The sequence below is a fragment of the Canis lupus genome, chromosome 36, assembly GCF_011100685.1.
Source record: "Canis lupus familiaris isolate Mischka breed German Shepherd chromosome 36, alternate assembly UU_Cfam_GSD_1.0, whole genome shotgun sequence".
NCBI classification, from domain to species: domain Eukaryota; kingdom Metazoa; phylum Chordata; class Mammalia; order Carnivora; family Canidae; genus Canis; species Canis lupus.
The window spans coordinates 15444283-15471592 of NC_049257.1; the positions used below are offsets into that span (position 1 = coordinate 15444283).

Below are 27310 nucleotides of genomic sequence, written 5' to 3' on the forward strand. Positions count from 1 at the left end.
GGTTGCTCTGTAATTTGTTTAGCTACATCCAATGCCTTGGATGAGAGGAAACTAAACTGGGTCATCTAATTGGGAAGCATAATCATTTTAGATAAATTTAGCATGGTCTGGAGAGATGGTCTCAGGCCCTACTAAAAGGAGGGTGTAGCTGGCTTTAAAGTCTTTTCTCCCCCTCTGCTCAAATATTTTTCCCACAACACCTGAAAAATCCCCAAACCTCTGTTGCAAAAGAATTTGGCTACAGTAATCAGTGAAGACAACTTGAGATATTAGTCTTTACATCAGCACATTAAAATACCCTTGGATTTTAATGATGAAAATATGTTGAATTAGAAACTTCTGCAAGTTTCATTGTTTATTTTCTTAATAATTCCCAACAGAGTGTGTTCAAATCACTTAATATAAGAAAGCTCTAAAATAGGTTAAGAGACTTATGCTTAACTATTTCTCTTAGAGAAGGACGAAGTAGTGTTTTTCAGTAAGACTCTGGACAGAAAATACCATTAAGGCACATAACATGGTGACTAAGAAAAAATGAGTTTTATTTGTTTATTTTTCAATTTTTTTTTCTTTTTTTAGAGAGCATACATTTGTGAGTTGGTGGGGGAGAGGACAGGGCAGAGCAGAGGGAGAGAGAGAATCTTAAACAGACTCCACACCCAGCCCCGGGCCCAATGTAGGGCTTGATTCCATGAGCCTGAGGTCATGACCTGAGCTGAAATCAAGAATCAGACACTTAACTGGCAGAGTCATCCAGGCGCCCCCCCAAAAAATGAGTTTTTAAAGTATGCTTATAGCATTATTATTTTGTTGACTGTAACACCTGAGAATTTTTACCATGTGAATTGTATAAGCAATAATGTTAAAGCTTACATTTTAGTCTCATTTTAAATATACATCACAGCTAGAATTGTATCACTCGAATTTTTCTAAGCTCTGCTCATCCCAGCAACTAAATATTATTATCCATCTTATAGAGGCAGTTATGAGTGGCCAGTAAGAAAAATTCTATTTCTTTGACAACATTTTTCACTAATTTATTATTGTTATCTGCACAAATCTTACTAAAAATATTGAAATCAATGGCATTATTAAATCAGGGTAGTGAAAGAAAGCTCAATTTTTAAAAAATTATGCACCAAGTGTGAATGGGTTTAGCATTTTGAAAAGGGTCTCACTCTCAGTAAGTAAATCTTCTTCGTATAATTCTGAAGTTCAGATGTTTCTGATTAGTGTCCTGCTGTCTTATTGGTACCTCCTGGAAGGCAATAAGATTAGTAGCGTGCATGAGTTCCTCATATCTCGGCATGATTGAGTCCAGGTTTGAGAGTGAGGCAGTAACCCTGATGAAGAACTGCAGCATTCTGTATGTAAGTCACAGACTCACGTCCTTAGCACTTTAACGTGGGTGTTTGTCAACCATCTAACCTTTGATATTGACAGTTTTAAATGAGACACTTAGCCCTTGGCATGTGGGAAACAGGTCATACAATTTTTGTAAGCAACCTTCAGTTAAAACAACAATTTGAACAGTATTTATTGCATTTATTGTCATGAAGAGGATGTATTACCTTTCCAGTGTGTTTCCTTTTTTTTTTTTTTTAAGATTTTATTTATGTGTTCATGAGAGACGCAGAGAGAGAGGCAGAGACACAGGCAGAGGGAGAAGCAGGCTCCATGCAGGGAGCCCAATGTGGGACTCAATCCCAGGACTCCGGAATCATGCCCTGAGCCAAAGGCAGGTGCTCAACCACTAAGCAACCCAGCACCCCTAAAGTCTGTTTCCTAAGAGTAAAATTAGATGATGTGACAGAGGGAGGAGAGGGAGTGATTTCAGTTATAAGCTTAATGTTTAATTATAAATCTGATTATCATACTATAATAATACTATATTTGATATAATAAGTGTAGGGCGACCCAATCAGGTGGAGGCTGGCAGCACAGTGATGAAGGAATTCACCTGAGGCAGAACAGAGGCAATAGAAGTTTATTGAATACACTGCAAGGGAGCAGTGGGCAGGATAGCAGAGGAGAGATTGTGCTAGGAGCAGTGGTAGGGGGCTGTAGTTATGGGGGAAGTAAGGAGTTATGTGAACGTATGGAATTCTCCTTTTTTGGTGCCTCTGTCTGGTTGTAAAGGAGCCCATTGGTAAGCTAGGGTTATGGATATCTTGAGGTGGATCACTGAAACAGCCTGTTTGCATTCTGGCTGGTGGTCACTGTGGGCCCTCTTATCTTACTCAGGTTTCCATTGCTCAAGCCTGATACCTAAGAGCAGCTTCTACAATAATTATAGTAATACATTCTACTGAAACTGTCATTCTGATCCCAAAATCATAACTAGAAGAGTGTTCACAAAATCAATAAGAATTTCAATACGATCTTTGTGAATTTAAGTTTCTCGATTGGAAATGTAACTTTTTCCCATACCAGTGGATTTTAGGTGATTCTAATGAAAAACTAGGGAAATTCAAAGAAAAGGACTTATAGAAATATTTGAAGCTCTCTTTGGACCTAAAAATATGACATTCCTTTGTGTACGTAAAACGTCAAATAATGAAATGTTTAAGACCGTCAACAGGGTACAGCTCCAGTCGGAGGGGCAAAGAACAAGTCACTGAGCTTCGCTTCTGATCAACATAGGCTGTTTTGTTTGGGGCCTTTGGCTGAGGTTGCAAGGGAATGGTCTGCTAAATGGCTCCACTATTAATGCTGAAAGGCCTCCAGGCAGAAAGTTCAATGGAAGAAAATAACACACAGCCAGAGTCACAAACAGAATGTCACTGTAGAAAAGCCACCTTTTTATTGTTTCTTACAGGGAACAGAAACAACTACAAGTATTTGGAAATAGGGTCTTAAGTAGTCTTAACACAGCCAAGTCGTAAAAAACTTGATGAGATTTAAGAGTGGGATGAAGAGTCACGTACATTTTTATGTGATTTCAAATTAAAATTTCATATTTCATTTAGCAACTTTTTAAAGAAGTAATAGTATTAACATTTCCTGGAAACAAATACATTTTACAGTAGATCTCCAAGTGCTGCATTCTGGTGCTCTGCTGGGCAGTGGATAAATTATGGTTATACCAAGATACTGAAGCAGTCGGGCAGAACCGGGCAGTCTGCACGCTCTGTCTGCCTGGTTGTGCCATACAAATAGTATAACTTTCTGTGTGTGTCATGACATGGCAAAGACTACACGCTAGAAACCTGCTTTGCAAATATGCCTTGTAAAATCCCTGAATTCTAAAAGAAAGAGCATGTTAAATTATCTGATTATCATATGAGTAAATACACAGAGGCAGAGAGAGTATAGTGTAGCTTCCCCAAATAGAATGCACAACATGCATGGTGATAACAGGGCACAGTATGAAGGAAGGCCAGTGGAGGAAAGCCAACGACTTCCCATTGGGCTTTTTTGCTTCCTTTGCTTGACCACACTGACTTTCTAACAATAAATACTCAAATGTTCTAGCAAATGTTGGGGAGTGAAGGCATATGGAGTGTTTGATTTTGTTTGTGTTTAAAATATGGTTTCCACACACATGGCATTGGTTTAGCTGTTGTGTGACTTTATTTGGATCTTCTTTTGCTCAAAAAAGAGATGAGAACCATAGCTCTTTGAAACGTCCAGCTCCCAGGTTTGTCTTCTGTAGTTTGCTTTACCACATTTGCAGAGGCATAACTTTTGTCCCTAAAATATCTTCATTTGTGAGATTACAGTGACTTTCAACAGTGATTTCAGCTGGGTCTTGGAACATTAGGATTAAGGCATAAAAGGAGGCTGCAAAATTTCATGGATCATGGATTTAAATATTTAGATTTTTAGATTCCAGAGTACGGTTACTGTAGCAGGAATCTGGCCTTGATACTAGAGCTGATGAAGGCAACTATTTCTTTGAAAGGTTGGATGTCCAGAGACAAGGTCTACAAAAATGAATTCACTGACATATGTGTCCTATTAAATGAGTTGGTGTTTAATATCCAAAGATATTTTTAGATATCCAGTCTTCCATTTTTCTCTTTCAACCTTGGGGAGGACAAATGGGAGGAGAGAAAAAAACAAAAAAGAAAATCTTAAAATACTAGAAATTCATAAAATTGTGACTGTCACTTTTTTTGTGTGTTAATCATTATACCTACACTTTTACATGACTTGGGGCCTGAATATTATTGCAGAGAACACTAGAGTGCTAGCTTTATTTCCTCTTGTCTGTATTTAGCTTTCCTTTTGTCTCTATTCAGCTTTTCCTAATAGCTCTTCACCCATCTTTCCAAAAGTAAGCTAAAGTCAGTGTCTCACTTCAGCATTTCCCCACGGAAAAAAATGCAGCTTCCAGCAACATTCAAGTAATGTGTTTTTCTCTTCACACCAATGTGGTATCTTAGGTTAAAACAATTCTATAATAAGACACCCCCTTAAATCAACACACTTACATCAACAGCCTCTGAAGGATTTTGCAGTAGAATCCATGAAGCTGCACTTGAATTGTGTGTTAACCCATAAGCAGAAGAGCCATTTCCTTCCTGGAACCTAATGAAAGAAAGAGAAAGAGATACTCTGTAAAGCCAATATGGATTATCTTCTCAAGATTTAAGTTTTGAATTGTGGTCCATAGAAAACAGACAGAGTCATGGAAATGTTTTGCTTATATTTCCTAAATCCTAGAATTCAGGTGACTTTGCCAGGTTTTTTGTTTTTTGTTTTTTTTCCTGCAGGAGCTGGTTCTTTTAACAATGTTAAAAGGTGGTATGGATTATTTGAACATGAGAGTATTTAGTAAGTGCTTCATCCACCTAAACCTAATTTAACTAACTTGGAAGAGGATTAAGGAGACTCAGACACTGGTATGATTGTGGGGGGAAGATCCAAAATTAATCTCCTGAGCTGCCACAACCATTGTTTCAAATGTTTGGAAATTTTCTTCAGCATTTCTTCTAAATGAGATTTAGATCTCATACACAATCTTGGCTGAAGACAAAGGGTTTTCCCTTTTGGAGAGAGAACCGTCTTCTCCCAGCTGTTGCAACTAGTTTGTGTTTCAAGGAGCTGTGGTGTTTAAAGGAAAGCATATATTGGTTTGAAGGGTTGAACTTGAGTTGGTTTGTCTTTTTATTTAGCTTCTACTCTCATGCCAGAAAACCTTACTTTCCTGGAGATAAAATTAATATTTTTTATATTAGATCTTTGTGAGCAAAATAACAGAATGCCCCCATTTCACAGATGAGGAAACTCCTGCTTCTAAAGCTTAGGTGCCTTGTCCACACTCATGCAGCTAGGAAGTGTCAAAGCCAAGATTCCACACAGACTTTTCTCACTGCCAAGCCTGGACTCTGAACCACCATGCTTGGTTGTCTTCCATGGCAACTATATTTTATTCTACTCAATGTCATAAGATATATCTTCATCCATTTGGGCTGCTATGACAAAAATACCACAGACTGGACGGCTTAAACAACTAACATTTATCTCTCAAAAGTTCTGGAGGCTCAGAAGTCCATGATTAATGTGCCAGCACAGTGTTGGGTGAGAGCCTCTTTCCTGGTGCACAGATGAAGGTCCTTCTGCTGTGTTCTCACATGACAGAAATGATTAGACAGCTCTCCTGCATCTCTTTGCTAAGGGCACTAATCCCATCCCTAATCACCTCCCAAAGGCCCATCTCCAAATATACACTGGGGAATAGGATTTGAACATACAAAGTTTGTGGGGGGGACACAAACTTTTAGTCTGTAGCAGACGCCTACCCCTGCTTGCGGTGGCTTTCCTTAATCATTATATGGCTGGCTATGCTGATTTTCTTCAGCAAGTGACTATTCTGATTATTTGTCCTTAAAGAGACAACCACTTGTGTATTATTCTGGCTTAGTTTTTGGATACTTCATTTGCAGTTCTTCTTAATGGTTTTGCAGATCTCCAGGCAGTTCTTAATTGTTACTTAGATATCAGTATACATATTTATTCAAATTAGTTGCTACAAATTAGCAGCACCCCAGAAATCTATCTGTAAATGAAAGGCAGGAATTTGAAGTTGAAGTCCAATAGCCTTATCCTTAAACCTGTTGCTATCCTTGTTCCCTAATATAGTGCTAGCAACATAGTTGGGAGTTGTTATAGTCATAGTTATAGTTATAGTCATAACCATAGTTCCTGACATAGATGTCTACCCCATCATCCTGAAAGACTCACCAATAACAGCTCCCTTACTGATTTAGAATTATCTCCTAAAAGCCTGCTGCTAACATAACCTTACATTTCTCAAGAAAAGGTAATACTTAGATCTTATTTATCAGACTAGCTAGCTGGCTTTCACCTAGCGATGTGTGATTTCTGAAGGAATTGGAGATGTTGGCAGACATTTTTGAGCAAGAACAACTTAAAGGCTTGTTCATTTCTTGAGTATACATTCAGTCATCATCTACTGTGATCCAGGCCACAGAAGTAGAAAGATGACTATGATTCTGTACTGGCTCTCAGGTGGGATCATTGTTATTATGTTGTTATACACAGAATGAAATGGGAGCCCAGTACTAGGGCATTTAACTTGGACTTGGGAGTTAGGGAAGAGGCCAAAAGATGAGTCTGAGCTGGTTCTTACTACTTGTCAGGGCTAGCAGATGGAGTTGTCATGTTGAAGTGGAGACAGTCCTGAGGAGCAGTTGGAGATGAACTGGAGAGGTAAGTGAGGTGTCAGATCAGGAAAGGCTGTGTGTGGTGAACTGGAGAGTGCCATCTTTGTTCTGGAAATTATCGGGAACCATTGAAGATATTGAGTAGAGGATGACATGCTCATTTAGAAAATTGCCTTTGGGTACTATGTAGAAAATAGAATGGGGCAGACCTGAAGATGAGACTAGAGAGAGGCAGTCGCTGTGATCTAGGCAAGGGTTGATAAGGCCTGAATTAAAGCAATGAGATAGATGGAATGATTCCCACAGTGGGGATAGATGTGGAGTGTACAAGGCCTGGTGACTGATGTATAGTGGGACTAGCAGAGGGAGGAATCTGGAATGGAAAGCTTTGTTTCCGGATTGTGCTGTTCCTGAACACATTATAGAAAAATGGTGACTTCTCAGCAATTTTTTAAGGCACTGAGTTTCAAAGGCAGCTGAAGATTATGATGAAATGATGCTGGAGAGGTAAGTTTGAAAACAAGGGCCAGTCTTTTGATAATGAAATGAAACACTGCTGGTCAGGTGGTAGAGAGGTGGAAAAGGTTGTCAAAGGTTGGCATTTCCTCTGCCCACCAACAGCACAGGCCCCACCCTCATGGCCAAGGTTGGCACTTGCTTACAGTGATGCATCCCTGGTGCAACATGACAGATATTCCACTGGGTGATGCACTTGCCTTTTTTTTTTTGAGATTGATTGATTTTAGAGAGTATGAGTACAAATGGGGGGAGGGGCAGAGTGAGAGGGAGAAGGAGAGAAGCAGACTCCCCACTGGGTGGGGTGCCCAATATGGGACTGTGTCCTAAGAGCCTGAGGTCATGACCTGAGCTGAAATCAAGAGTCAGCGCTTAACCAGCTGAGCCACCCAGGCACTCCTGTGTGATGCACTTCTTGAAATAATTTCAACAAACATAAATATCTATAAACATACGGCTTAATTGGAGAAACAATGTAATATGTGTTGTAAATCTATGCCTGGTTCTCATTTTTCTAGGTCAAACTATTATGAGAAATAATTCATGTCACAGTTAGTTTTCCTCTAGATATTCCTGGCCCTTTTATCCCTTAGTAATTTGCCATATAATTTCCAATCTTTCATATTTGATATCCCAGCCATGCCTCACACAGTTGGTCTCTCTCTGTTTTATTAGTCAGGGATAGGGCTCAGGTGAAAGCTTTATGTTTTCTAGACTAGATTGTAAACTGTCTAACGCAGAACCACTCTCTGTAGAAGATACCTGTTATTCTAGGAAATACTATATGTACGTAGACATATTTGTTGTACCAACAAAGTTTGCCTAAATTGAGAAACTGCATTATCTAATAACTAGTAGAATGTAGGATGCTTTTCAAAATACAGAAAGTATAGAGTAGCAACTGAAATTATTAATTCAAAATGAACACATGACTGCATTCTTCCAGAGAGAACTACATCTGGGCTTAAGAACATAAACCTTGCCACAATCCAAGAAGGCTATCAATTCTGAGTCTGGGAACCTGTTTATTTTTTGAAGTAAAATGAACAGCTGGCAAAAGGCAATTAATCTTGTAAATAAGGAATGATTTCTTGCATTTTGTGGCATGCAGGTTATAGACCTTTGACTGACATAAAATTCTCCCAAAAATTTTTTGTATCATTAATTGAATGAGCTCTAAGGGAGGGGAATGACTGTCCTAGCATACACTAGGAAAGTATTTCAAGTTAAGAGGTGAAAAGATAATGCCAGTGTATTTTTCACAGTATATTTTTTTTAAGAAAAGAGAAAAGTCTAAATGACTCAGTGTGCTCATCAGTGGATATAAGTGGATATATAAATGGTCCTACTTAAGAATAATTTCTACCAGCCAGTGGTAGTTGTCTTTTCCCCTCTCTAGTTTTTCTTAATTAGTAACTATAGTCCCAGTTAAGTTTAAAGTTCCTTTAAAATATGTTCAATAACTGCCTTGTAATTGTTTCTTGTTAGTGATTAGAGCTGGAATATGTCTTAGAATTCATTAGACAATCATCCCATTTTATGGTGGAAGAGACTAAGGACCAAAAAAGTGGAATGAGTTACTACTGCTCAAAACAAACAAAAAGACTTTCAGAACACTGAAGCACTTCGTATAGCACGTATATATTTGTTAATCAGAATATCTTCCTTGTGTTCTATTTACTGAAGTGAAGTAAATTACAAAGCCCGAACTAGTTTTATTCAGAAATGTGACCATCTTGATGATACACACACGGTGGGCACTCATTACCCTTTGTCAGGTTTAAGCAATATTTAATTCTAATTGACTTCACTTTCAGTTGGCCATTATTTAATTTATTGAGATTGACCAGTGTAATATATGGTTTTCAGGATTTCAACACAATTTGGGGATTTTTTGCAATGCAGATATTTTCCTTTTGCCCAGGGCAATAATAGACAGGGATGCAAACACTGCTTTAAAGAGGGTGTCTGCTGATTTACATATTTTAAAAGTATTAAGATCAAAGGTAATGAGAATTTAATCCATATGGCATGCAGAAGATAAATAAGAATATTAATACTTATCAAATACTAATTAAAAGAAACACATGGATCTAATTTTAAGAATGTAACACAGGGATGAAATACTCTTTGTAAAGTTAAGACCTGATTCTTTTGTAAAGAGGACAGTTGTGGTGAGTTGGGTTTTCCCCCTCAGGGTAAATGACTGGCTGGTTCATATATAGAGCTTTAATAGAATCATGATAATAATTATGAGATAGTGATTGTGCTGTAACAGTTTACAAAGTGCTTTCACATCTTTTTTTCCTCAAAGCAAAACTTTTAGTTCCTAGAACTCTTACCCCCATTTCAGTTTAGTGGAAATAGGCTCATAGAGGCAAATAACCCTGGACCTAACATCAGTCTCAATCATCTTCTCCCTCCATCTTCCCCATGCCCTCTTTGCTCTTCCCCATGCCTTCTTTGCTCTAATTACGATTACTCAGAAGGATACAGAGAAATAAGCACTTTTATTCATGGAGAGTATTGGGTGTGTACATTGGTACATTTTTAGAGTATCTGTACAACTGTATACTTTATGCTAGTCATCTCACTTCTAGGAAGCTAATTTTAGGAAATAATACAGTCAAATATTAATGCCAAAGGATGTTTGTGGCAATTTTGAGAAATTTTAATAAACCAAATGTCCAACAAAAGAGTGTTTCGATTTTAGTACATCTTACATGATGTAATATCAGGGAGCTGGTAAAACCTTGTTTACAGGGATCCCTGGGTGGCTCAGTGGTTTAGCACCGCCTTCCGCCCAGGGCCTGATCCTGGAGACCCAGGATTGAGTCCCGCATTGGGCTCCCTTTCTCCCTCTGCCTGTGTCTCTGCCTCTCTCTGTATCTCTCATGAATAAATAAATAAAATCTTTAAAAAAAAAAAAAAATTCCTTCTCTTTCTGCCTGCTCCTCTAGCCCCTCAAAAAAAAAAAAAAAAGAAGAAGAAAATGTAGAACACATAAGGTAAGAATATTAAAGTAGAAAATAAGTACCTCTTATAATTTTGTTATTCAGAGGTAATTGACTATTTTAAGGTATTTCTTTCCATAACGTAAATTATAATACTCTTGGGCCAAACTTGCTGTTTTTGTATATGGCTCATGAGCTAAGAATGGTTTTCATATTTCTAAAAGGTTGACTAAGATCAAAAGAGTAATAGTTTGTGGCACATGAAAATTACATGAAATTAAAATCTCATTGTCCCTAAATAAGGTTTTATTGGAACATGGCCATGATTATTTGACTATGTACTAGGTGGCTTTACAACAGCAGAGCTAAGCAAGAGACCCTATAACCCACAAAGCCTAAAATATTTACTATCTGGTTCTTTACAGAAAATATTTGCTGATCTGTGATATAGATAAAACAAATATAAATATGTGGGTATATATAAATGAAAAATTATGTATCTTATATTCTACTTTTTTAACATTTAAATATAAACACTTGCTGGTAACTGTTGTGCCCAACCAAGATTGCGAATCCGAGAAACCACCAAGGAGCTGACACACGAGGGTTTGTTAACGAGCTCAAGCTTGGGCCCAAATATACCCGACACTGTGGAGCAGGGACTTGGACCCCGAAGTTAGAGGCGTAGCAGTTTTGTAGGGGCCAGTGGCCAATGAGATTGTAACACACACAGAAAGTTGCATAGTCATGTCAGACTCACACGCAGGTGGCCAGTTGAATTACAATTTACCCTAATAGTGACTGTTTGAACTAGCCTATCACTCTGGTCAAAATTGGCATGCAGGTTTGGTGGGCAAAAGGGGAGATTTACATTCTCTGGAGGCTAGAGGTTCCGCATTCCTATATGAGCCGGTTTCCGGTGAGGGTGTGCTCAGCGGCTTGACTAGGGTGGGGGAGTGCCTTAAGCAATAAGCAGGTCGTGTGGGGGTTATACATGAGATGGCAGGTGTAGCACAAAATGGAGTTAGACCTGCTCTGCTTGTCCAGGGGTAGGGGATTTTTGTTAAATTCCTTGGGTACCACAGTAACTGTAAATATTCTTTGTAAACATGTTTGTTTGTTTGTTTTTTAATTTTGTTTATTCATGAGAGACACAGAGAGAGGGAGAGGCAGAGACACAGGCAGAGGGAGAAGCAGGCCCCAGGACTCCAGGATCACAGGCTGGCTGCCGTGCCCCCCCTTCCCCCCCCCCCCCCCCCCCAGGAATCTTAAGCAGGCTCCACCTCCAGCAGAGAGCCCAACACCAGGCTCAATCTCACAACACTGAGATCACTACCTGAGCCAAAATCAAGAATCTGAAGCCACATGGAGGGAGGTCCTTTAAATGCTAACAAGTGTTTACAAAAAATGACGTGTATTCTTTTCTTTCTATTATATGCATACTATTGAAAATGCAAAGGGGGGGATCCCTGGGTGGCGCAGCGGTTTAGCGCCTGCCTTTGGCCCAGGGCGCGATCCTGGAGACCTGGGATCGAGTCCCATGTTGGGCTCCCGGTGCATGGAGCCTGCTTCTCCCTCTGCCTATGTCTCTGCCTCTCTCTCTCTCTCTCTCTCTCTCTCTCTCTCTCTCTCTCTGTGACTATCATAAATAAAATAAAAATTAAAAAAAAAAAAAGAAAATGCAAAGGGGCCCCTGGGTGGCCCAGTCACTTGACCTACCTACCAGGACACAGCCCCTCCCACCATATGCACACTTAATCTTCTCAACTCTTCTACTAAAGAATTTGGTCTTCACCGTGTCAGGCTGTTTGGGGGAGCTTTCCCTTCCCCCAAATTTTGTAGTAGCCCAGTGACACCACATCAAAGATAGGAACAGCTCCAGTCTTGTTTTTGGTGGCATTGGCCAGCATCTGCTCATTGACCAAGGTCCATACTTTTTCATTGTTGACAGTTGAGCAGAAGTTCTGGTTCCTGTTTAAGTGGTAATGACTCATACCAGCTTTTCCAGAGTAACCTGGGTGATACTTGTCAAAGTTGATCCTGTGATGATGCATGCCACCAGCATTAGCCTGGCCTCCTGGGTGCTTCTGGTGCCTGACAATGCAGCCGTGGCTCACATGGCTCTGAAGTTTCCTGGTCTTCCTTAGTCTGGATGGCATCTTGGCAGCCCAGACAAAAGAGCCACGTTATTTTTTAAAAGAATTTGTCCAAGTTTAACAAATGGTGAGTGGCAGGGGCAAGGTTTGAACAGAAAACCCCTTTCTACCATGCCCATTGACTCCTAGAATCTCCTGGCTAGAAGGATCTTTAGAGATCTATGAATAGTCCAGTCCTTTAATTTACAAAAGGAAGTGAAGACTCCAAAATGTTAACACCTTGCTCAAGATACAAGGCAATCGGTGCAAGAGTCCCAGCAGGCCCCAGGCTTCCAGACTCCCTGACTCCCTGTACAGTGCTCTTTTGACTTCCTCCCAAGGCACCATTAGGTGTAGTAGGCAAGATCAGTAGATTTGCGGAGTTTTTTTTTTTTCAACCTCCAAATCACTTTTATTTTGTATGTTCCCTTTCCTTTGTGGTTTCTTTTTTAAAAAATACCCACAGCCAGTTCTGTAGTCTGATATGTGAAAATACTAGAAGCCAGGTATCCTAATAATCCTTTATAAAAGGACCCCATATGTGGAACAAGGTAGCTAGTAGAAGAAACATTCATATAGTCAGCTCTGTCAAGAATAGAATCAATCTGGAGTGTCTGGGTGCTTCAGTTGGTTAAGCGGTTGCCTTCAGCTCAGGTCTTGATCACAGGGTCCTGGGATCAAGCCCCTCATTGGGCTCCCTACTCAGTGGAAAACCTACTTCTCCTTCTCCCTCTCCCTCTGCCCCTCCCCCACTCATTCTCTCCCTCTCTCTCTCAAATAAATAAATAAAATCTTTTTTAAAAAAATAGAGTCAATCTATGAAGGCTTGGCTAGGTGGTTAACTGTCAGCCCTCCTCTATGAGAATATATCCCTGGCCAGCCCCCCTCCAGGGGAGCTTCTCTGCTGCCTCAGGTACCTTCCAGGTCTTCAGAGCTTCTTCTCATAGTTGGCCTACTCTCTGACTAAAGCCTCACCTAGAAAAAGGGCAGGAAACTAGAACCAAAGGCCCTGGGCGCTGATCCTCATTCTACCTCTTTGCTTTCCAATCCCAAGAATGTTTTAAGGAAAACTGCTCAGCTGAAACTCTCTTGTCCTTCATTTTTATTCACCAGCCAACATTTCCTGATCACCTAGAATCATATCAAGGTCACTTTGCTAGGCTGGGCTGAGGACAGAAGGAAAATTCAGTCACAGCTCTGACTCTTGGTATCAGCAAAGTGTCGGTAACTCCCCTGTCCACTTCTCAGAGAGCTAGGTCTCCAAATTAAATTATCTATATGAAATATTTTTAAAACTCAAACACTATGCAAATGTGAGAGGCCTTTTTTATTAACGTGCCTTTGTTTCTTGCTAAAGAGTCAAAGGCGAGAGGCTAAGGTTTTCATGATGTTTAGCCAGTGAAGGAGGGCAGAGGGAGGCCGTGAGAGAGTTTCAAGATTTCAGGTTTCTAGGGATAAGAACCGACTGGCCTCAGGTCTTTTCCTCCTACTGACCTATCAATATGCTAACATGAAGAGTTGAAGGCAAAGCTGATAGAAGTTAAGTCACTTCTAGGTTGTGATTAATTTAGACTTTTATGTGTCCTAATGGCTCTGAATTCATATCCCCAGGATATTGGAAATACCAACCAAAAAATTTAAAAAACAAACAGATTCCTATGTCCTTATGACCAAAAGAACAAATTTAGAAAATCTTTTCCTATTCAGATAAAGGTTTATGGTATTTTTAGGGAGTAGAGAAGACAGGTTATACAGGACAATTCTAACTGAGATCAAACAAAGGTCAAGGACTTCACCACTTTTAATATTTTACCATATTCACCTTATATGGGCTGTATACCCTGTGAGTAGCTAATGCATATATATAAAACTGCACCTTAAAGAAGCCTGCATGGTCCTTTATGATTACACATATGTTTAATTACAAGATGACTTCATTGTAAGGCTTTCGCTGGCAAGTAATTGCACACCTAACTCAAACTAGCTGAAACAATAAAGAGGATTTATTGGCTTACTTAAACGAAATGTCCTGAGTACGTGGGGTACAACTTGGTCAGGACTTCAGGCTCCGTTCTTTGCAATTCCCTTAGCTCTGCCATCCTGCATGGGTTAGCTTCACCTTTAGTTTGGTTCTTTTTAAGATGGCAAAAAGCTGCCATCTTAAATTTGAGTGAACTACCTCCCCCACCCCAACCACTCCCTGGGGCCAGAGGAGTGCTGTATAATAATTGGCTGGTGCCCAGATTGTATGCACCAATTACAGAAGGGAAGGGAATGGAGTTACTCTGACATGGACCTATTAGGACCCATCTCTGGATGTGGGGGTGGCCTCAGTCTCTCCCAAATAATGACTGCTGTGCATTATGGAAAAGGTGGAATGGACTGGGGGAGATGACAGTGTTCACTGTATCAGTCATGGTCCCATCAGGAAACAGGAACCACACCAATTATTTTAACATAATTTAACAATTCTTTAGTTGTTAACCAACACTTAAGAACTGAAAAAAGTGAAAGGGAGGCACTGCAGTATCCCAGAGATAAAAACTTTAGGAAGTGGGTACCATTCCTAAAGCTCAAGGAGCAAAGAGAAGATCTGTTTTAACTTAGACTTGGGTGAGTGGCCTCATAGAGCTGAAACCCAGACCTCTGAATAGGGTCGTGTCCAGCATGTCAGGGAATCCAGTGAGACTGGTTCCAGTAGCATGAGAATGAGACACTGCAAAATGGAACTAGCCACAACTGTTGGATTCAACCCCCCACTGCCAGAGTGAAAAATCTGTTGCTGTGGATGATGACAGGAAAGAAAAAAAAAGCAGGAAGGATGGGCTCCCTGGGTGGCTCAGCAGTTTGATGCCTGCCTTTGGCCCAGGGCATGATCCTGGAGTTCTGGGATCAAGTCCCATATCAGGCTCCCTGCATGGAGCCTGCGTCTCCCTCTGCCTATGTTTCTGCCACCCCTCCCCTCTGTGTCTCTCATGAATAAATAAATAAAATCTTAAAAAACAAAAAAAAAGCAAGAAGGAAATGTGTATCACTGCTGTAGTCCTTGTTACTGTAAATGAAATGCTCATTAAGATATATGTTGATGTTTATCATTTCCTTATTTCTTATTCTGTGATCTCTTAGTCAAGATCTCACCTTGTTGAGATTCTTTAAGATAAGCCAAACTTCATTCCTGAAGGGTTTGAATCTTCAGTGGCTTTTCATATTTTTGCTTACTGTTGTTTCCCATTAACTTTTACTATTGGACCTGGAAGTAGTGAGAGGTACCCAAAGAATATCCTGGGTCCCAGACAGAGTCCCCTTTGCTCCCATAGCATAACTCCAATTCCCTGATCATCAGGATCAATCCTTCCAGTAGAGTAATCTCCTTCTTCGTCTGGTGATTCAGTGGCATAAGGGGTCCAAAATGCCAACTGGCAGTCTCATCTTCTGATTTAGTAGGACCATTATTGCATCTTCTGGTGGAAGCATCTCTTTCTTGGGTACCTAGACCTTCGAACCAGGAAAACTCAAAGTTGAGGGACAAGAAAGCAAAAATTCTATATAAAACAATTTTAATTATTTAGAGGGTAATAAAAAAATCTAGACCCATTATCTCTGATTTAGTACTCCCCTGAAAATATATTTTTAGGGATGTCATGGCTCAGCAGTTGAGCACCTGCCTTCAGCCCAGAGTGTGATTCTGGAGTCCCAGGATTGAGTCCCACATTGAGCTCCCTGCATGGAGTCTGCTTCTTCCTCTGCCTGTATCTCTGCCTCTCTCTTGCTATTCATAATAGATTATGAATAAATAATTAAAATCTTTTTAAAAAGGAAAGAAAGAAAGAAAACATGATCTCAAACTTTAATTTCCCAGTGGGCAAAGTCTGTGCCTGGTTCGTATTTGTATGTCCATGGGAGCCTCTTATAACACCTGTGTCATGATAATAGGCAGTCAGTAAATGCTGGTTGAATGTGTAGGTAAATAGGTAGCTTGATATGGCCTGATTAGTATCAGAAGATGAAAAGTCTTTTCATTTTCATTTTATTAATGCTAGTGCACACATGAAACCTAAGTTTCTTCAGTCTCTGGACTTAAGTAAATTCTGATATCTGACTCAGCAGCCCCATTTATATCAGTATTGGGTTGAAGATTTACAAGTACATGAGTTTCTCAGAGGAGATAGTAGGTCTCTATTCCCCTCAGAGTCTCATGGCTTTTGGGTAGTGTTTAATACTACTATGCACTTAAAAGTGGAGTATCTTAAATTTTAGAAGATTCATTTTCTTGTATGTGACTTTAAACAGGGAAACATTTCATTAGCTTCTCTTCCCAAGTCCTGAGGAGCTCCTGAAATGTGAACCAAAGCAGTCTTCCACTGCCTGGAGCTCCTCCACAACATCAAACGCTTAATGAAAATGTTTTCCTCAAACCTCAAGCATTTCCAAATATTAAATGTGAAAAGGAAAGATTTTGCTCTAACTGCAAATATTCTACAACTGCAGGGTATGTGAAAATGTGTGTGTGCATGCGCATGTGTGCATGTATGTTTTCCTGTTTAATACTTCAGACATAAACTTAGTATTATGCCCAAATACTCTAAACACAGCCATATAAATACCTGTTTGAGGTATTATCAAGGGTCCATTAGGAAGAAGTGGGAGGAGTATGCATCCTCCCCAAAATACAGGCAAGCTGTCAGCCTGAAAGAAAGCATGCGCGTGCACACACACAGTCATGATGCCCTCTTAGGGCTGTCATGCCTGGAGACCTAACATGGGTTGTTTGGGGAAAGAGACATGGGTGGACAAAAGGGATGACCAAGCAGATTAATTTTGATTAGATCGATTTTTCTAAAGCACAGTTTTAAGGGTTGGCCTGGACTTTAAAACAGAACAGCTGTTCTGCATTTGAAATTTCACCCTCTCCTGAGCTGCTGTGAAGTAGTTTGTTTCAAATAAGTAATATCGAAAGTAGTTCCCTGTGAGGAGGTATTGGAAACTTAGTGAACATTTTCTGTTAAAGGATTTCAAAAGCATCATAAGGTAAATACAGCGAACTCTCTTAATTACTGCTAAAATTTGCATTTTACGTAATTTATACTTTGTTAAAACTGTATTAAATAGCCTAAGCTGTTAATATATTCACTGTATTATCCACAATTTGCACTCATTTCTCTGAACTAACTGCTAAAATATTCACGGTGTTCGCTTGTAAATCTTGCTATGAAGAATAGATGTTATGGTCTAGAACAGAACCCCCCGCCCCCCCCCCAATGGTGCTATCGCCCCCTGGTGGTAGCAGGACTGAAGGAGGCCCAGACAGCTTACTGAAGGCTTGGGTCTTTAGTAGTAGCTCCAAAGAGCTTAGTGCTCTCTTAGAGAGAGAACTTTGTTACAGAAATTCTGTGTAGTGTAGGGAACAAGTTAGTGTTTTTAAGAAATTCATATTCTAATTAGTCCCTAAATCTTGGGCAAACTAAAAGTTTATGGTTTGAATGTAACTAACTACTCAGCATGTTTTTAGAGCTCATCACTGTAGAAGCAACTATTCTAATATAAAAACAATAAAATACACTTCTTGGTTGTATAATAAGATGGAGAAACTATGAAGCAAAGAACAGGAGAATCAATATCACAAAATTTAAAGATTTGTAAATAATAAGCAATAATCTTTTTAGAGAAGACCTTTTCAAGTTATTTTTTTTTTAAGATTTTATTTATTTATTCATGATAGACATAGAGAGAGAGAGAGGCAGAGACACAGGCAGAGGGAGAAGCAGGCTCCTTGCAGGGAGCCCGACGTGGGACTCGATCCCAGGACTCCAGGATCACACCCTAGGCCAAAGGCAGGCACTAAACCACTGAGCCACCCAGGGATCCCCCCTTTTTGAGCTATTTGAGCACAGTGAGGGCTTCCCTGAAACAGGTGATAAAACCTTCATGTGAGAAGTGCCCTCCCTTTACCAGGAAGAAAAAAGCATCCTTATCTCCAAAGAGAAGGAACACAGAGGGATCTGACCCAACAAGCTTTGCTAATTTTCCTTAGTTTGCTACACTTGCTTCACCTTTGTCCTGCCACATTTTTCCACAACTTTTCACTCTTCAGCAAACTAAGCATAAAAACAATCAGGTTTAACCATTTCTTCAGGTCTTCATTTTTTTATGAAGGCTCCTGTATCATAAAATTTGTATTAAATGAATTTGTTTGCTTTTCTCCTGCTGATCTGTCTTTGTTATTTTAGTTTTCAGACCCAGCATAGGGACCCCAAGAGGGCTGATGAAATTTTTTCCTCCCCTATAGAATTTACCCTGAATTTACTTGAAACGAAAGAATCTTAGGCTCAGGGGTACTCACTCGCATTGCCTCCTCTCAAGGCCCAGTAGTTGTGAAGGCCACTGTCAAAGAAGCAGCCCTGGCAACAGGCTGGGAGTCTGGAGCAACACCCAAGCCTGGAGTGCATGACCCTGGGGCTACCACGGCCAATCCATGGCCTCACAACTCCCAGCAGCCAAAGATGTTCTGCCTCTGGCTCTGATCTCATCATTGAGATGAGATCATTCAACCTTGGGAGGAGAATCTGTTTCTTGCTTAGGGACTATGGTCCAGGTTGCTCTGGAAGCCCTGCCTAAATAGGTCAGTTGGCCACTCTACTATGCAAGGACAGAAGTGTCAGAGTTGTGATTGCTTAAAGAATCTTTTCTAGTCTATCTTTTCTTTTTTCTTAAGTTTGTTGTTGACCAAGCATGCTAGAGAAAAGATGGAAAATTATCTTTTTATACTTTCTATTAGAAAATATATTAAAAATTGGAGCCAGAGAGAATATCATAAAGAGGTATCAAATTGTTATTAATATTACACTGTTTTTCTGATATTATTGTATTTGTCAGCATTTAAAAATGTATACTTGTAATTTTTTCTTATTCAATATTAATATTCAATTTTGTACCTAGTTTGTGTTTATAATTTTACATTCTTTTTCCTAAAGGAGACCTTCCCCCAATTATTTAAGCTTCAGGCCCCACCAAAGCTTATAAATATATGAAAGCACTTTAAAGAGTATGTGGTTTTAAATTTTATATAAATGCAGAATATATCACTCTCCATGTTTAGTTTTCCCTTTAAGTGTTTGCAGTATTTATCCATGTTGATACATGTAGCACTGTTTTATTAATTTTATGAATGCAACATTGTATCTATTCTCTTTCATTGCCATTTAGGTTGTTCTTGAGTTTCACTTTCACTATTACAAATGAGGCTAGGATGGATATCCATGTTTCCTTATGTATAAGTACAAGACATTTCCTTGGTTATCTGTTTCTCTAGAAACATGTCACTGGGTCACACAAGATATACATCTTCTACCATTCTGAATATTGCCAAATTGTTTTTCAAAATTAAAATAGAAATTTGTACTTACACCAGAAGACTATGAGCCTTCCTTCTCTCTGTAACCTCACCAACCCTAAGGATTTTCAATTTTTTTTCCAATTGGAAACATACAATGTATCATTTTCTTTGCTTGTCTCTGACTAATAATAAAGACAAGCACTTTCTCATATGTTAATGGGCATTGGAATTTCTTTTTATGAACTGCCTAACAAACATGTCCTTTGTCCATTTTTCTATTGGGTTATCTTTCCTTCCTTGATTTATCAGAATTATTTCCATACTGTGGATATTAACTTTTATGTGTTAGATGCACTGCAGATATATTCTGCTGGCCTATGTCCTGTCTTCTATATTTATATATAGTAATTTTTATTGAACAGATGAATTTAATTTTAACATAGTTTTATCAGTTTTTTCTTTACAGCTTGTGCTTTTTGTGCCCTAAGGAATCTCTCTCCAAGTTCATAAAGGTATTAAACTTTTTTGAAAATTTTTAATATTTTGCTTTTTACTTGTTAGGTACTCACTCTACCTCAGATTTATCTTTACATATGACATGAGAGAGTGATCTAGTTTTCTTTCTTTCTATATGGATAACCAGTTGGTCCTACTGCATTTGTTGAATAGTATATCCTTTCCTCTCATTTGTAAGGTAGATCGTATTCTTTTCTGTTGCTCTCACAACAAATTACCACCAGTTTAGTAGCCTAAAACACCACAAATTTTTTATCTTACAGTTTTTGAGATCACAGGGCCAAAATGGATCCTGATGGGGTAAAATCAAGGTGTTGGTTCCACTGCATTTCTGGCAGAGGCACTAGGGGAGTATTTGTTTCCTGTTTTTTGTTTGTTTGTTTGTTTGTTTGTTTGTTTTGTTTTTTTTTTTTTCTAGCTTCTGCATGATTTCTGCATTCCTTGGCTCATGGCCTCATTCTTCATCTTCAAAACTAACAGTAGCCAGACTAAGTCCTTCCCACAGTGCCATCTCTTTGGAACTGACTCTTCCACCTCCTGCTTCTGCTTTTCAGGAGTCTTGTGATTACATCAGGCACATCCAGATAAACCAGGATAATCTCTTTATTCTAAAACCAAGCCAGCTGTTTAGCAAACTTCATCCCATCCAAAGCCTTAAATCCCCTTTAGATGTGACCTAATGTTTCACAGATTCTGCAGAATCAAATATGGACATCTCTGGGGTATGGGTGGGGAGGAAGGAAGGTAGGTATAGTAATGCCTACCTTATAGATCAAGGTTCGAAGTCTGTTTCTGGGCTTTCTGCTGTTCCACTGATTCCTGTCCTCCTGTGCCAGTACCACATTATCTAATGACAATAGCTTGATGATAAATGTTGATATCTGGGAGACAAGCTCCATTGCTTTCCACACACCTGGTGTGATGTTCTTCAGATTTTTCTTGAATATTCTTGCTCTTCTGATCTTCTGTATGAATTTAAAATTCACTCACTCATCAAGTTGCATAGGAAGTGGGCTGAGGTTTTTGCCCTAAATATGTAGTTTAAATTGGAAAGAATGGACACCTGGGTGGCTCAGTGGTTGAGTGTCTGCCTTTAGCCCAGGGCATGATCCTGAGGTCCCAGGATGTGTCCCACATTGGGCTCCCTGCAAGGAGCCTGCTTCTTCCTCTGCCTTTCTCTGTGTCTCTCATGAATAAATAAATAATCTCAATTAATTAATTAAAATAAATTGGAAAGAATGTCCTTAGAAGTAAAGGATATTTATTCAGTTTATTCAGTTTGTCTTTTACATCATTCCATAATGTTAATAGAACATTTTCTTATTAAAAGCCTTTCATATTTTTTCTTAACATTTTTTAATGAATTTTTGTTAAAATTGTTTATCTACTGCTGCCTAATTACCCAAAACCTAGTGGCTTACAATAACAAGCATGTGTTCTCTCACAGTTTCTGAGGGTCTCGAATTCAGAAGCAGCTTAGCTGTGTGATTCTGGCTCAGGCCCTTTCATGTGATTTAAGATGTCAAGGGAACAGTAGTATTTGAAGGCTTGATTGTGGCTGGAGGATCTGCGTCCAAAATGGCTATTGGAAGGAAGCCTTAGTTTCTTATTGGCTCTTGGCAAGAGGCTTCAGTTCTTCACCACATAAGTCTCTCTTTAGGGCTGCTTTTTTAGTGTCTTCATGACAGAATGACTGGCTTCTGGTGACAGGGATCCAAGAGAGAAAGATTGAAGCTACAGTATTTCATGTGACCCAGCCTTAGAAGTCACAGACCATTATTTCTGTGGTATCCTATTGATTAAACCGAAATTCCAGGAAGGTCAGGGTAGGGCTACTGGAGGCCCTCTTAGAGGCAAGCTACCACACTTATATTTTCTGTTGCTATTATAAATCGGATTCTTTTTGTATTATATTTTTGAATTGCCCATTACTGGGATATGGAAACACTATTGATCTTTGTATGTTGATTTTGAACATCAAATTGCTCCACTCTTATTAATTTCAATAGTTTGTAGATTATCTCAGTTTTCCTGTGTGTCCATCATATTGTTGCAAATAATAAAAATTTTCCTTTACGTTTCCAATTATACCCTTCTTTTTCCCTGCCTTATCACAATGTGCAGAAGCTTCAGTTATAACATTGGATATAAGCAGAGTTAATGAGCATGAGTGTCTAGTTCTTGGCTTTAGAATGCTGCAAGAAGTTTCATCCCTAAGTGTGATTTTTCCTGTAAATTTTTAATAAATTTTATGAGGTTAAGTACATTATCTTCTATTCCTAGTTTGATAATACTTGAGTGTTATATTTTGTTGAAAGCTATTTCTGCATCTATTTAGATGAACCACCGAACTAAAGTTCTGCTTTAGAGCCTATAGTTGAGTCCACTTTAACTTTCTAATTAGTGTGGCATGTTGGTATTGTACATTAGTAGACTTTTCAAATGTTGAAATCCTTGAGATCTTGAAATTCTGCTTGATGTAGTGTGTTTTATATAGACAACCAAATTTTACTTGCTAATGCTCTGTAGCACTAGCTATAGTTTTGTAGTTTCTCCTCAGAGCTTAGAATCAACGACTTAATAAGTAAATGTTTTGCAGAGGTTTTTATGCAGAACCCTGCTAGATAGAGCTGTTGAGTGCTCTCTCACTGTGATGCTTTCGGGCTGCCAGAGTACATGTACCATCATCTCATTATTAGTCATTATACTGCAGACAACTTGCCTATGGAAGAAAAGCAGTCAAACTTGTATCCTGTGTCCTTAGGGGAGAAAAAATATGTAAGCTGGAGCTATAGAGGAGAACAAGATTTGGTACTCAGAGATTGAGTTCTTTGTATGCATTCTCATAAACAGTAGCTAATATCTACAACAGTAGCACTGACCCATGGAACATTGTTCAGTATTAAGAGAACCAGAAATTGGCAAGTTCTGGTTTGGAATTTTTTTTTCTTAGTTGTTGCTGATGGGATTTAATTTGTGGTACTTTAATATCTACACACACATATACACTCTGGCACTTAAGTAATTTTTTTCCCTTTCCCTGCCATAGGAGCAACTATTATGTGCTAGGCATGAAGTAGTAGGCTAATGGGACATAGTTATAAACAAGACAGATAGTCCCTGCCCTCATGAAATTTACAGAAAGGAAGAAAGGCATTTAAAAATTGTAAACATGAAAGGAGAAGTCCAGGAGCCAATGGGAGCATATATAGCAAAGTAACATAGCCTAGCCCACAGAATCGAAGACTACCCTAGGAAGGCTAAAACTCAGGTTAGACTTAAAGGAGGAGTAGAAGTTAGTGTCGTACAATATAGCAGGAAATCTGTTTTAGGCAGAAGGAATGATGCAAAAGCACAGAGAAAAAGAGAAAGAGAATATATAAGGAACTGGAAGGACGGGAGAAAGTCCAGTCCACCTGGCACATAATGTACCATTAGCCTGCAGAGGTAGGCAAGGGACAGGTCTTGAAATCAGGCTAAGGATCTAGGATCTTATACTACAGGCATTTTCTGTGACCCTTTAATAGGGCACCTTGCTTGCTCTTAGATACTAATTAACGTTTGTTAGAGGATTGAATACGAAGGTCAGTTAGATTTCCTTCTCTCTGTGCATCTCCTTAGTAAATGGAAAATTTCAAACACTGCCTCTCAGTGTTTGCCTCATAGCCACGGCCGTTGAGGCTCCAGAATCCCCACATGGGCAGATTGTAGGGACTGCAGGCTGGGTAGAGAGCTGCTAAAAACTAACCTTAAGGCTGTGTTACATGGTAGGCACACTGCTTCTACAGAGATTGTGTGTTGACCAAGGTGGTTGTGGAAGGGGTGCTGGTATGGAGGGGGGCCCTGAAGCTGTGCCAAACCATCATTTGGCTCTGTGATTGGCTGAAGCATCCTCTGCAAATTTGGATTTTGCTCAACCATCATAACTTTAGTGACATAACTTAACCTTTTGTATGATTTATTACAAAAGCTAATATTTATGTATAATAATAACATTGTGCTTCTGATGGTGGTGGTATATGTTAATGAACTGTCTTTTCAGGCAAGAATCTTTTGTGGCAATTTTAACCAAGCTATAAAAATACATTTATGCAGTGGGAAAGAACTGGAAAATGTGTGCATTATAATAAGTTCAAAACAGCCTGAAAAGTTTAGGATCATATTAATCTAAGATATACCCCAAGATTAGGCAGTCAGTCATTGCAAAGCAGACTGTTGATTTCTAAATTACCTTTTATACACTTTTCAGGAAGAAAAAAAAAATCTTTGCAGGGGCAAAGGCTGTTTCACACACCATAACTTTGTGAAGAAGTTCTAGGGCTGTCATCAGATTCAGTTTGTAATGGCTGGAGACATACTACCAATAGGTCTGGAAATTTCCCAGTAAGCAAAGGGACAAAGAAGGGAGCTTCTGGGATTTGATGTCACTCAGAGAAGCAGTTTGGGAAAAGTTGAGAGTGAGGATGTGCAGTGCAGTATATAACTGGTGCTTCCTCTCTTAGAAAAAGAGAACAAGGTATGGTTTGGGGCAAATGTGTGTGGGTTGGAGGCAGGTCTTGGAAGAACACTGTTTTTGAGGGAAGAACACCTCATTACCCTTCTCTCTAGTCCTTTGCTCACTGCTGGGGTCACTGCACTCAGCCACATCTTCCCTAGTTGGGCTTGCTCAGAACCATGCTAGGATGGTAGCTCCACCAGGGTGGCCCCGACACACAGGCACCCAGTGAGGACTCCCTACTCTCCCTTTGTCTCTTGGCCTTTCCCCACAGTTCCCCCTTCTCTCATTCTGCCTGTGTTTCCTTCTCCCCTTCTCTTCCTCTTCACATTTTTCTTTAAAAAAAAAAAAAAAAAAAAAACTAGGCAGGAGTCATGACCAATATGTCCCCCCGAGAAAAGTGAAATAAGTACCCCGCAATGGGCGTTCAACATTTAAGCCTTCTGTCAAGAAAAACAGTTGTCTCTGTTCTCTCTTGGGGCCCAGGGGAGAGAAACAGTGGAACTTTCTCTTTCACAGAATTCTCTTACAGAATCCCTTCCTGAGCTTGTTCAACAGACCCTTTTTAGCAGCAGCTTGCTTCAGAGGGTGTAAAAGTCACCGGTTGGTCAGGACACACAACCCCTCTCCACAGCTGCCGAACTAGCCCCGGCCAGAGGATTGGGAGCCCAGCCTTGCCCAGGGCCTGCAGGGCACTCCCGCCACACTGCAGAGCCCTAACTTGGATGGACTCCAGCTTTAGTGTTTGAGCAGATCCGTGTGTTTAACTAACACTTGTCTCCCCTACCAGGTTGCCAGATTCTTGAGAGTGGGGATCAAGTCTGGTTCCACCTCTGGTCCCTGCTGAGTTCTGAGAAGAGGTCTCAGCCTCACCTGTGGTCATGTGGCAGAGACCCTCAGCCATCTACTCCCTCCTTACACACTCTTCTCCCACGGGGCCCTGGGAACATTGTTATCTGTTCTAAGTTTGGCTTCACCATACCACTGGCAACACTCAGGATCTCCATGAGAAACGGGAATGACAGGTCAAGGTTGAAGCATCACTTTTCTGAATTTTCATTTTATTTAGAGTCACTGGTCTCTATTCACATCTGAATCCAGGTCTTTGCTCCGAGGGATCCATTTTTGAAGAGTTAATTTCTCCCTAGAAAAATCAAGATAAAAAGAAAAATCAAGATGGGTTCTAGGCTTATCTACACAGAGTAAATAACAACAACAGCTATTTCATGAGGATTTTATTCTATGCCTGCACCTGGGTTAAATGTTTTTCCACAAAGCGTCTTAAATAAGAAAACATCTTTTTAAGTCCCTGATAGGGAGGGAGGCTTAGAAGCTTGCCCAAAGTCACACAGCTGGCGAACAGTACTGCCTAACCTCTAACTTGGAGCTTGTAGTGAGGAGGGAAAATTTTCCATCTGAAGATGTTATTTTTTATAGAGAGCAATAGCCTTTGAAAAAATTAAACCTCAAAAAGGAAGCCGATTTCCAAGGCACCTGTTTGGTGTTCAGCGTAGCCTAGCAAAAAGCCATTTTCATCTCCTGGGCCTGTCTTACTTTCTTTGCCTCCGCCTGCTGTCATAGTCACACAATAGTATGCAGCTGGTCCAGGATAAAAATGTGACAACACCCAGATGAAGGATATCTTTTTTACCTGCTACCAGGCATTGGTCAAATGAAACGAATCTGGATTTTTTAAGCTTGATTTTAAATTTCTCATTGTGGTCTCTATTTTTGTGGTATATCTCCCTCTAACAAACTTGGAAAATATTATAAATTGAAGTGGATGATATGTGGACACTGCTACCATAGCTAGAGATAAGGCTTTTTTTTCTGGTTTATTTTTTCTCAGACTCTGTACACCCGTCAACCATTTTCATGAAGTATTTATTTACCAATTAGTCAGCACTATGAACTGGTTCATTTAATGATCTCTCCTATGATTTATGCATAACTTTTATTAATTGAGCCTGTGGAGATGAAGGGCAGATATAAATTAGTGTGGAAAATGTATCACTTGTCATTCCTTTAAGCAAATACAGTTCTCTTCTGCTATCTTTGCTTTTTCCCATTAAGTTTCTTGAATTTTTAGGTAAAGGGGTACATAAGTACCAGGGAATACTCAGGGGTTTGGTGTTGGTTTGGACCTTTCACACTTGTTAACATGGTTAATGAGACCTTTTATTGATCTGTAACTTGATTCTTAATAGTTGCAGTATTTCAAAGGGAAGAGGCAATAAGCTAAAGTTAAAAGGCAACTTAGAATTTCCAGCATTGCCATCAGCCAAACAGGCTGCTGATGAGTTATTTTTAGGCTGTCTGCCTTTGATTCTGACCCTTAGGAGGAAAAGTGAAATGAGTTTTCAGTAGACATTAGGTAAGTTACTCTGGAAATCTGGGATGCTTTCAACAAGTCAGCATAACTGAGAACGTTTCCACCCTTCTCAGCTCTGAGCCTCAGATCCATGCTCCTGACTGTTCCTCCTATAACACAGTACTTCTCAACCTTGACTGCAAATTGGAATCATCAGGGAAGCTTTAGAAAGTATCCACCTGCCTGGGACCCACCTCCTGAGATTCTGATATAATTGTTCTGGGTGTGGCTGGTCACTGGGATTATTTCAGAGTTCCCCAGATGACTCTACTGTACAGCCAAGGTTGAAAATTACAGCTCCAAGAACATGCACAGAGAGGAAGCCTGATAAATAAGTCTTACACATAAATTCCAACAT

General features: G+C 39.6%; 1 protein-coding gene and 1 pseudogene across 14 annotated transcripts in view; one reads left to right on the forward strand and one right to left on the reverse strand.

The window, feature by feature from the left end:
• Nucleotides 1-27310, forward strand: part of MYO3B (myosin IIIB) — a 430360-nt gene that overhangs the window by 334258 nt on the left and 68792 nt on the right. The window lies entirely within an intron of this gene.
• Nucleotides 6611-12261, reverse strand: LOC102157339 (annotated as a pseudogene).